This window comes from Schistocerca nitens, chromosome 9 (genome assembly GCF_023898315.1).
Source record: "Schistocerca nitens isolate TAMUIC-IGC-003100 chromosome 9, iqSchNite1.1, whole genome shotgun sequence".
Classification (NCBI taxonomy): domain Eukaryota; kingdom Metazoa; phylum Arthropoda; class Insecta; order Orthoptera; family Acrididae; genus Schistocerca; species Schistocerca nitens.
Genome location: NC_064622.1, coordinates 205,031,596 through 205,044,291, shown reverse-complemented (window position 1 = coordinate 205,044,291; position 12,696 = coordinate 205,031,596). Strand labels below are relative to the sequence as shown.

The following is a 12,696-nucleotide window of genomic DNA, read 5'->3' as shown; positions in this document are numbered from 1 at the left end:
AGCTACAATATGGACGTGAAATCAAACTAGACATAAGTATTAATGTGTAATTAAAAAAAAAAATGGTTCAAATAGCTCTGAGCACTATGGGACTCAATTGCTGTGGTCATTAGTCCCCTAGAACTTAGAACTACTTAAACCTAACTAACCTAAGGACATCACACATATCCATGCCCGAGGCAGGATTCGAACCTGCGACCGTAGCAGTCGCACGGTTCCAGACTGCGCGCCTAGAACCGCGAGACCACCGCGGCGGCTATTAATGTGTAATTGTAATGTATAATTATTCAAGTGGAGAACCACCACATCCAAGTATGTAGATAGTCTCACCAGTCAACGGCCTTGCCGCAGTGGTAACACCGGTTCTCGTCAGATCACCGAAGTTAAGCGCTGTCGGGCTGGGCTAGCACTAGGATGGGTGACCATCCAGTCTGCCGAGCGCTGTTGGCCAGCGGGGTGCACTCAGCCCTTGTGAGGCGAACTGAGGAGCTATTTGATTGAGAAGTAGCGGCTCCGGTCTCGGAAACTGATATACGGCCGGGAGAGCGGTGTGCTGACCACATGCCCTCCATATCTGCATCCAGTGACCCCTGTGGGCTGAGGATGATACGGCCGCAGTCGGTACCGTTGGGCCTTCATGGCCTGTACGGGAGGAGTTTTTTAGTCTCACCAGTGTTGGATTCGCAAGTTACTTGAGAATGGCAATAAAGCCGAAACAGCTGTCGTAAAGAATATTGAACTTATTGCAGCTAGTCTGGACCTTACCGTTTCAAAATATTTTGTATTCTTAAACGTCGCGTACTGTTAGAACTGACAACTATTATCTCAATCCTTAAAGCTCAAAATGGACAATACAAACCTTACAATAAAAGTTGGTTGTGACACATGTGTCCATTCCTTGCATTTGCCTCACCTGTCGTCTTTTCCTGTGTAACTGCTGTTGTTGCATTGAAGTGCACCACCGTAAAATTTTTTTCAACACGAGTCAGTGTTTTTTTGATTGAGAGTCAAGTACATCTTACTTTGTGGCGTTTGAAACATCTGAAATAACTAATTGGTGTAAATGAGAAAATAGAGAAGTGGGAGTTGTAACAAAAATTAAAAAGCAATATCAGGAAGGTCGATGAAGGGACTGATGGTTTTCTGTCGCTACACAACTCCAGGCGGGAGGCCTCACTGAGGGACCGGGTCAGCCGACTGCAGCAGTTTCATTCACTGTGGCCCGTGTTGCACCAGCACTCGGCCCCTTGCTAACATCTCCTGCGACACACGCCCCCTGACAGCCGACGAGGGCTACACCCGGCACAATTTATCGCTGGTGCAGCCGATGTAACACGGCCGTAGGGGAGCGTTGGTCAGCGTTCTCTATTCCATTCTCCTCTTCGGCTTTGCAGCATCAGATAGCAGTAGCAGACTCACTGTTCAGCTGACTCAACAATGTGTAAGCCATGTTTCGGACGTAATACAAAGGCAGTAAGTAATAACTTCTTTATCATCTGGTAAAAATAGTTCCAACTAAACATGCAGGTGATGTGATTTTTTTACGTTTACAGCTCTGTTATGCAGCACAGTGCTACAACTGATTTTCTTTCGTTATCACCGAGTATTACAATTGTACCTTTTTCGATAAAAGTTGCATGTGAACTGTACATCCAAATATTTACTGTCATTTTCATCTCTTCTGTGTCATTAAGTCATTGCCCTCATGCATCGTGCTGAAATGGGTCAAGTCAAAGGTATGACCGACGTGGAACCACGGAACAGCCGATTTTCTGATCACAAGATTCGTGTCTAAGATGCTGTGTGGCGGAGTACAGTCATGGTCAGTGTGGATCGTTTTCAGATTCTTGGATGGTTTCATCTTCCTAATGACTTTCCCAGATGTGTAGTATATTTCACTTAATGGATATCAGGATGAGGATGTCCATGTCACTAATGAAGCACTCTCCGTCACTTTCTGTGCTTATTTCCTCATTTTAAGTATCAGTCTTCAGAGACAGGTGTGACGCTATTTCATATAGTGGTTATCCGCTTCCAGATCATTGAAATACGCCCACGTTTACAACACATCGGGAATTCGTTAGTCGATAAGTTACAGGTTACTGGTATATTCTGTGAGCAGTCAAAGGCATTTGATGACGTAAATCACAATTTTCTTTTGAGAACCGCAATTAGAATGTTGTGGTGAAGCAGGATATAATGCAGAATTGTTGAAACCGTTATCTCTCTGACAAGAAACGGAGGGCGTCAATAAGTAAGCGTACTATACTAAGCTGTCACTACAACTGGGAACTGATTAAATTTACAGCTATGAGCGCTTACTTTTTCTTTGTATACTAATGACTTTTCATTAGCAACGTCGTCAGACGCAACATATTTTTTGTTTATACGAAGTTAAGTATAGTTTGGAAAAGAGTGATTCATGAAATTTTCGCGAACATTAATGAATTGTGCCGAGTTAACTCATTACAAAAATTGGAAAAGAAACGTTATACACAGGTCAAGACTTGTAAGAGGTTTATTTCTGGTATATATCCAAAATACAACGACAAGCGGAGGAGGTTGGCAGCGTTACATTCTTCTGATTACAAGTTGATGACAAATTCAATTGAAAGGAGTATAAGAGAGCTGCTGAAGCACCTAAACAAATCGCTATTTTCAATGCAGTCATTGTACTATTAAATGATAAGAAACTGGAAAATGTAGCATGCTTTGCATACTTTAAATCAACTGTGTCATATGGGATCATTTTTTGGAGTAACTTGTCAAACAACCCTTCTAAATCCAAACGCGCATGTTAAAAATTATTTTTGATGTTAACTCAAAAATACCTTCCAGAGGTTTGAGAAAGAGCAGGGGAAGTAAGTGTTGCTTCCCAGTGTTTCTAATCCTTAATGAAATGGACCATAAATACTAGAACTCTTTTTTTTCTAAGCTAACAGAAAGACCCAGAGAAGTGCCCATTATTCGAGAACACACAATTTTCAGTAACTTACCAAAATCCTTAAAAAGTTAAGCTACTAACAAAATTCGGTTTAAGACGAGTCTGAATAATATCTCGACGGTAAACGTCTTCTTCACTGACAAATTTCTTAGTAAAACCAATTAATTTACATGCTATCAGCACCAAATAATGTACGCATTTGTAGGTGAATTAAAAAGGGCTCAGCTTGGCTATGGAGGACCCAGGTCCGATTCCATGTACTGCCAGACATCTTTTCCTTGGTGGTAGGACTACAACGAGGTGCACTCAGTCTCGTGATGCCAGTTGAGGAGCTGCTTGACCGAGCGGTACTTGCTCCAGCTCTGCGAAGCCGAAACAGCTCAGTGAGTGTTGTGCTGGCACCCAACCCTCCGTCCACATGACGCCTTTGGGAGAGGACGGGTCTGTTGTCAGTCTGTCTCGATTGGCCCTTCTGTAGCCAGAATGACAGGGCAATCATTACTACAATAGCTAATAACGTTAGGGTTACGCAGAATGTGACTTTTGCACGTTTGCAGTGCACTAATGTGGTCAACGCAAACAGTTGTTGTAAACCTCTTTCTGTTTGATGATATGTCGCTGCAGTATTCAAAGAATTATCTTATGCACGTAAGCATGTGTTCACGTACATCTCAAACCAAAATATGCTAGCTGACGAAAAAGGCAAAACGACGAGAAGACATGGTCCCTGTGTGTCGTGCCCACTCGTCTAATATAGTGCCTTGGAAACCTGCTTTCTCGGATCGCTAGACAACAATTCAAGCAAATCGTATTAATAAAGTTTATTATAAAAGTAAATGATTACAGTACTTAATTCTGTGAAATTCAGAAGTGTCGCAAGCAATGGACGACAGACAAATAACAAGTCTCTTCCATATATTCAATTCGTAATACAAGCGAAACAATACAGTTCCTATGTCACCGCTGCGGTGTTCGTAGAACGGCTCGTCTTCAACTCGGCTACGGCCAGGCTGAGCGGCGCTTATGTTCTTTTCTCCTAGAGGCCGCTGCTGTCTCGGTGTCGCCCTAGAGAGGGTCGTTCAGCGTACTATTGGCTGACGCCGTCCCACAGCCCTCTGTGCTTTGATATTCTTCACCGACGAACCGGCTCCGAATATTCCTCCTCCCCCCCTCCTCCCTCCTCCCCCCCTCCCCCAAAGCGACGGGCCGTCGTCGTAATGGGACCTCAACAACGGCGGGGAACGCAGGAGTGTGAATGCTGCGCTGGACCGGAAGCTGCGTGTGCAGTGGACGTCAAGCTTCCGGTCGTACCCCGCCATGCGGCCTTTGCTCTGGGGGGAAACGTCCCCCGGAAAAAGACCGGAAGGGTACGCATCCACCTCCTGACGCCCATAGCCAGATGTTGGCTGTTGCGGCGCGGGCCGGTGCAGCTCCATCGGTAGGACGAGAGGAGGCGGACGAGGCGAATGCTCCGTTTTCATGGGGTCGTCCCGCGGTGTCGTGATGATACCCTCTGGAGGCAGCTGTGGCTGCGGTGTCCTAGGGATCCGTGAATCTGGGAGAAGAGACACAGAAAGATCACCGTGCACTTAACAGTGGCGAAGATGATTGTGATGTCGGCGCTGCAGTCCGTCTGTGCCTGAAATGACATACGTGCATGCGCCAAGCCGACGAACGATCTCGCCTTTTGCTAAAACCCCTGAAAAACAATATCATGCGGCGCGAAGCGATACTTGCGGCCTTCCTTCGGCGCCGGATGCTGAGAAGGGTGGAACAGATGGAGCAGTTTGCGATGGCGGCGGCCGCGAAGCAATTCCGCCGGCGATGGTCCATCTCGTGGAAGCGAACTATTGAAGGCGACAAATAGTTGCAGTCCTTGATCCCTGGTTTGTGCGAAGCGACGTTTGATCATCTGCTGCTTGAAGGTTCTGACAAAACGTTCCGCTTCGCCGTTTGACTGTGGATGGGATGGTGCACTAGTTAGACGCTGAATGTCATTGCCTTCATAGAATGTTTCAATCTCATTTGATGTGAACTGAGAGCCGTTGTCCGCCAATATGACTTCAGGCAAACGTTCAGGACAAAACGTAGAGGACAACACCCGAATTGTGCTACGTGACAATGTCGAGTTCATTATCACAGCGAAAGGAAACTTGCTATACGAGACAACCACACTCAACCAACGCGTGTTCCAAAAAGGTCCCGCAAAGTCTGTGTGCACACGTTGCCATGGTGATCGCGACTCAGGCGAAGCAGAGAATTCTTGTGGCGGAGTGGACTTATTTTCTGCAATTTGTGTTACACTGTCCCGTCATCTGTTCTATTTCGGTGTCCATACTCTGCCAAGTGCAGTGTCGACGCGCTAACTGTTTCGTACGAACAATCCCTCAGTGTTCTTCGTGAAGTAACTTCAACACTTCTTTTTGAAAAGCTTTGAGGATCAACACACGTGACTGTCCACTGTCACTTTGAACGAGAATCACACCGTTCTGTATAGTGAGGCGATGCCGACGTGCAAAATATCGGCGCACTACTGAGTTCTTTATGTTACGCAAAAAGCGAGGCCAAGATGTGCGAATGTATTTAGCCAAATGTTCAAATATGAATCAGCTTCCGTGGCCTGTGCCATTTTCCTATAGTTCAGAGGAAAGGACTGAAGCAATTCAGAATTGTGAGTACGTGAAAACAACATGCAGCAGAAACGTCACAGTCCGTATCAGGGCCAATCAGAAGACGTTAAAGTGTGTCCGCATTACCGTGTTTAGCCGTTGGACAATACACAATCTCATACTGGTATTGAGACAACAACAAAGGCCACATTTGCAATTTTTGGGCAGGTCGTACAGGAACCGGCTTCGTCGGATAGCAGTGGCTTGTGAGCCATTATTAAGTAGAATTCTCGACCAAACTAACAGTGGTTGAATTTGGTGGCACCTGACACCATACGCAATAACCAATGCCTCTTTCTCTAATTGTGAATAGTTACCCTGATCTTTAGACAACACTTTTGATGCGAAAGCAATAGACCTGTCTTTATCACCAATTCTGTGCGAAAGCACTGCACTGATTCTGTAAGAGGAAGTATCAACTTGCATCATAACTGGTTTGTCAGGATCAAAGTGATCTAAGCATCGATCACTGATCTCTAAGTTTTTGAAAAGCTACTTGACACTCATCTGTTCAAACAAAAGGGACATTCTTGCGACACAAACGATGCAATAGAGCTGCGGTTTGTGCAGCATGCAGCATTCGGTATGAACCGAATTTAATAGGTAATTGTCCTTAAAACTGACAGCAGTTCTGTGACAGTGCGAGGAACTGGCAGGTCTCGTATGCCAGAATGAGATTTTCACTCTGCAGCGGAGTGTGCGCTGATATGAAACTTCCTGGCAGATTAAAACTGTGTGCCCGACCGAGACTCGAACTCGGGACCTTTGCCTTTCGCGGGCAAGTGCTCTACCAACTGAGCTACCGAAGCACGACTCACGCCCGGTACTCACAGCTTTACTTCTGCCAGGAGAGCTTCTGCAGGAGAGCTTCTGTAAAGTTTGGAAGGTAGGAGACGAGGTACTGGCAGAAGTAAAGCTGTGAGTACCGGGCGTGAGTCGTGCTTCGGTAGCTCAGTTGGTAGAGCACTTGCCCGCGAAAGGCAAAGGTCCCGAGTTCGAGTCTCGGTCTGGCACACAGTTTTAATCTCCCAGGAAGTTTCATATCAGCGCACACTCCGCTGCAGAGTGAAAATCTCATTCTGGAAACATCCCCCAGGCTGTGGCTAAGCCATGTCTCCGCAATATCCTTTCTTTCAGGAGTGCTAGTTCTGCAGGTTCGCAGGAGAGCTTCTGTAAAGTTTGGAAGGTAGGAGACGGGGTACTGGCAGAAGTAAAGCTGTGAGTACCGGGCGTGAGTCGTGCTTCGGTAGCTCAGTTGGTAGAGCACTTGCCCGCGAAAGGCAAAGGTCCCGAGTTCGAGTCTCGGTCGGGCACACAGTTTTAATCTGCCAGGAAGTTTCAGGTCTCGTATGGATAACAAATGCGACTGAAGAGGATGCACACCTTGATGTTGATGACATGACCAAGATACTGCAACTCAGGTTCAAAAAAGTCACATTTGTCCAGTTTACACTTTAGTCCCACGTCAGATAACACACGAAACAAAGCACACAAATTTGCAATGTGTTCTTCAGGTGTATGAACTGCTACGACAATATCGTTCACATAGTTAGAACAATTTCGTACTTGAGCAGTCAGCTGTTCGAAATATCGTTGGGAAATATCGGGTGCGGAAGCACTACCAAGAGGTAAACGCAAATTTTTAAACAACCCTAATTGAGTGTTAACCACACACACTTTTTGAGATTCTTCATCTAGTAGTATTTGAAGAAATGCATTGCAGAAATCAGTTTTGAAAAGTAGCGACTAGCAACTAATCTGTCCATAAGATCCTGTGGGCGTGGCAATGGGTACGTATCAATCACAGTTTGTGGGTTGACTGTAGACTTAAAGTCAATATAGAGGCGAATGCGATCTGAAGAGCTGGAGAGCAAAACCAGTGGACTTGCCCACTGAATAGCTTGTATGGACGCAATAGCTCCGCTGTCTTGCAATTCTTTAAGTTCAGCAATGACTTTGTCCCGTAATGCAATGGGAAAAAGTCTGGCCCAGCAAAATTTCAGCTGTGCAATGTCTTTCAGAGTAATACGTGCAAAAAAACCATTAGCCTTACCTAAACCTTCAGGAAAGAGTTCTGGGAATTCCTTTAGCAAGCTAGCTACCCTGTCTTTTGGATTGAATGCAGACACTGACAACACATTGTCCTGAATGTTAAAGCCAAACAAATCAAAGGAATCGAGGCGAAATATGTTCTCACAATTGCGTGTTTGTAGCACTGTGCAAGCTATAGTTCACGTATGCGAGCAGTACATGGCAGGCGAAGTACATTTTCCTAGAATAGGGATGTCTTGTCTAATATAAGCCGTCAGGTGTATGCTAGTTTTAGACAGCCGTGGGGAGCCTAACAGTTCATATGTGTTACGATTCAGCAGTGTAACAAAGGAACCCGTGTCCAACTGAAATTTCACTCTTTTCCACAAACAAGTAAATGGAGAAAATGTTTGTTGGACGTAGCACTCAAGAAAGTGTTCACTTGCTAGTTTGGCTAATGCCTGCAGCAGGCTTTGAGTACACTGCATTTATGGCATGGGCCTTTTGACTGGAGTTTTGTAAGTGGGCAGAATTCTTATGGTTGTTCCATTGCAAACATATGGGTTGTACATGTCTTTCCTTGCCACAAGCGTGCACTGAGGGCATGACTTAATTCTGTTTGCCTGGTTAGAGAGCTGTTTACGAAGTGTGGAGACTTGTTTATGTGGCGTGACGCATGCAAGCTGCCGCTGCCTAATGGGCAGGTTGCGAGCAGGGGACTCAACCCAACAAATTGCTGGCTGCTCAGATTATCAGCCGACACAGCGCCTGAATCGTACTGATCTAGTATTTGCATGACATGTTGAATTGATGGATCGGACAGTTTCAAAATCTGTTCTCTGAGTTTGACATCAGTTACTTCATACAGGATCGCATCATGCAACATTACATCTGAATATAAAGCACCACAAGCACATCTAAATTTGCATTTCCTCGCTGTACCCTGCGACTTTGTTACCCACTCGCGATAAGTTTGTTCCGACTATTTCTTGCAATTAAAGAATTGGTACCTAGCTGCTACCACATTCACGTGTTGGTCTTTATAGTTAGTTAGCGAATCGACAACCTGATCATACGAAAGTATACTCGGAGTAGTGGTAGGAAATAACTTCTGAATAAGTATGAACACTGCACTTCCTACTGTTAGGAGAAAGTAATGGCTTTTCACAGTACCTGGTACATTGTGAGCAATTACGTGGGCTTCAAACTGTTGCAGCCACTCAGGCTATTCCTCATCTTGTTAATGAAACTGGCGATAAGGCGGTGTAGCATTCAGAGCCGCTGTAGGTGGCTGCTGTACTGCATTCGTTTGATTCCAAAGGAGCTGTTGTAGCACATAGAGTAGAGATGCAATCTGTTGCGTCTGAAACTGAAACATCTGTGTTAGCTGCGTTGCATCTATCGCTTGTAGCTGTGGCGCCTGAGCAGGGGGTGGGATAGGTGGGTTGCTCGTATCAGAAGATACAAAGGTAATAAATAGACAAGGAAAACAAGAAAAATAAGTACAAAAGCAAAGAAAATTGCTGCAACACCCACCTGAAAACACTATACCAGACTGTTAAAGCAAGTAAATACACCCCTGCAAGGAAAAGACAAAGTAGAATTAAGGCGCCAGCAAAACACACAAGATAATTTCTGGCAGCTAGGCTCTGATGATCTTGACCGACGTGCCGGCGCTTGAGGCTACTCCGGAACACTTACATGTCAGTGGCACACCATCAGTCGACACGCAAATAATTAATAGTAATAATTCTCTGTGACAGGTCGAATGGCCACCGTGGTGCCCTGATGTTTCTCGTGTGTAGTATTGCTACCAGGCCTGAGGGGGTATATAAGGGGCTTTAACAGCATCATGTGTTGAGTGGTCACTGTGTATTCGTGTGGGACAGCATTACTGGCACATGGCGGAGCTTAAACGAGCCTCACTTCAGCCAGCTGGTCGAATAAGCACAATATTCACATTTACAGGACATTCAGATATGACAGTGGCCCGCTGTTGAACTACATGGGAACATTAGGGCAGGCATACTCAATGCTGGTCAACCATATCTGACTACCACAAGGGAAGATCGCCATGTTGTGCATCAAAGACATCATAACACCTTCATATCTGCTCCCGTCATCCGAGAATAAATACTGGACTCCCTCTAACAGTCTGTGTCACCCCACACCATTCGCTGGAGACTAGTAGCAGTTGGAGCAGGGAGTTACAGTTCCATGCGTAGGTTGCTGTTAGCACCACGACAGAGAGGGCAGGATTTGGCATGGTGCCATGACTAAGAAGCATGGATTGGTGACTTGAGCACAGGTCCCATTCTTCCTATGTTTTGAGGATGCGCAGCGGTATTACTCCTGGCGTCATGATTGTGACAGTAAGAGGCAATCGACTAATGTTCTCGCAGAGCATAGTGTAAGTGTTCGAATTTAATACTTTACACTTATACTATTTATCTCCAATGGCAGTTTCCCCTTCTCTGAATAACAGTGCTATCACCCCTACACGTGTTCTGCAGCCTTCTTTGGACGTCGGACGGCCTGCACATTTCCTTCATTAACAACCGATTGAGAATACAGTGCTTCAGCTCGGAATCCATCATTCACAAGAAATGAAAAAAAAAAGTTTGGCAGAAACACCTATGTAGAGAACACTCGCTTCACAGTATGTGGAGTCTGAACCACCTACACATCAGTAAAGTAATTATGCCGAGTTTTTAATTATTACTCAAGCATCCTTCTTGATTTTCAAATAAATCAGAATGTCTTTGCTGTCAAAATAGGGCATGAAACTGACATTTTAAGGCATGCCGCTTGAAATATTCAGCTGAGAAAGCTCTCTACCACATTCGCTGAAGAATATGATAGACTAATTTCTCGTGTTCCGTATTTATCTTCTAAACAAACTGATCATTGATAACACTGATCAACAAAAAACATTTTTGTTCAGGTACAAGAACAATATACTGATTCTGATCAAAAGTATCCGGACACCACTATGTAATACAGGATTGACCTCTTGATGCTATGAGAAGCGAACTCCGAAGTATAGAAGGAGGTGGGGAGTATTGTGATGTCAGTAGAGATGCAGTAACAGCAGAGTGGGCTGGTCAGGAGAACTAATAGACTTCGAACGTGTTGTAGTCATTGAATGTCACCCGAGTAACCAGTCCGTCAGGGACATTTCAACCCTTATAAAGCTGCCCAGGTCGACTGTTGGTGAAGTGATTGTGAAGTGGAAAGAGCAACCGAAGCTAAACTAAGACCAGACAAATCTCATGTGCTGAGGGACAGAGACTATTGAGGAATTAGAAGGGTGGTTGTAGAAAATCGCATAAAATTGGCGATTCCCAAAATGCTACCAGCAGTCCAGTTAGCATAATGACAGTGCGCAGGGAATTTAAAAAGAATAGTGTACAGTGGTCGAGCAGCTCCTCATAAGCCACACATTTCTGTTGTCCAAGGTAAGAGACGCCTGAGGTGACTGGATGATGGAAACGAGCGATTTGGAGTGATGGATCACGTAATATCTCGTCGCAATCCGATGGAAGAACTTGGATTTGGCAAATGCCTGGAGAATGTTACCTGCCATTATGTGTAGTGTCAACAGTGAAGTGTGGAAGAGGTGGTTTTATGGTATGGGGGTATGTTGCCTGCCAGACTAGCCGTGTGGTCTAACGCACTGTTTCCCGAGTGGGAAGAAGTACCGGTCACCAGCACGAATCCGCCCGGCGGATTAGTGTCCAGGTCTGGTGTGCCGGCCAGCCTGTGGATGGTTTTTAAAGCGGTTTTGCATCTACCTTGGCTAATGCGGGCTGGTTCTCTTTATTCCGCCTCTGTTACACTGTATCGACGATTGCTGCGCAAACACCGTTTCCACGTATGCGTACACCATAATTATTCACCCACGCAAATATTTGGGGTTACACTCGTTTGGTATGAGACGTTCCCGGGAAGGTCCACTGGGGCCGAACTGCACAATAACCCTGGGTTCGGTGTGGGGCGGCGGTGGCATGGGTGGACTGCTGTGGCCTGTTGTGGGGTTGTGAATCACTGAGGGCTACGGTGGGACGAAGCCTCTCCGTCGTTTCTAGGTCCCCAGTTTAATACATACATACACACATGGGGGTATGTTTCGTGGTTAGGTTTGGTCGCCTTATAGCCCTTGAGGAAACGATAAATGTGGAAGGATATGAACACATGTTACAGCAGTGTTTTCTGCATACATTAATGGAACAGTTTGGAGGTGATCTTTGCATTAGTATGACAATGCAATCTGCCATGATGCAACATCTATGAGGCTATGGTTTGTGGACAATAGTAATCTTGTAATCGACTGGCCTACCCAGACTCTCCACCTGAATCCAGTGGAGCAGCTCTGGTATGAGTTGGAACCTCGGCATCGCTCCTGATCCCCAGCGTCCAACAGCAGAAAATTCTATGGTTTCGGCTCTTGAGAAAGAATGGGATGTTATTACTCCACACACATTCATCCACTGAAAATGTCTACAGCAGATTCTAAGCCGTGATAAAGGCGAGGGATGGACACACCTCATACTAACGTCCACTGCTAGGAGTCATAATAAATTTGATCAGATAGTGTACGCTATTTCTGGGAAACAATACGCCCTTGAATCCAGATCTAATTTCAGAATTTAATTACAGGTGTCAGTTTTGATATATTAATGGTTTTTGTAAGTGCTTACGGCAGCCTACTTATTACATAAGGCGTACTCAAAAACTAATGGAAATGTAATTTCACTTGTTGTATTAAACCAATTCTCGCAATTTTTTCTTTGTTATATTGGCAAACATGGCTGAAAAGCAGAGAATTTGTATTAATTGTTTTTGTAATAACGGAATAAAGTGCAGAAAACTTTTACAATGATAAATATTTCTTTTGCCGTTACTGCCATAGTAAAACACGAGTGAGTGGTAGAAGCGTTTCAATGAAGGCAGTGAACACGCTGAAGATGACGAGCGCTCTGCATGACTCAGTACATCACCAATCCACGAAACAGTGGAAAAATGTGACAGAATTCGTTATGAACAATCGCC

At 45.1% G+C, this 12,696-nt stretch overlaps 1 pseudogene; it reads left to right on the top strand.

Moving 5' to 3' along the window:
• The first annotated feature begins 332 nt into the window (after positions 1-332).
• LOC126204869 (5S ribosomal RNA) lies at positions 333-450 on the top strand (annotated as a pseudogene).
• The last annotated feature ends 12,246 nt before the right edge of the window (positions 451-12,696 follow it).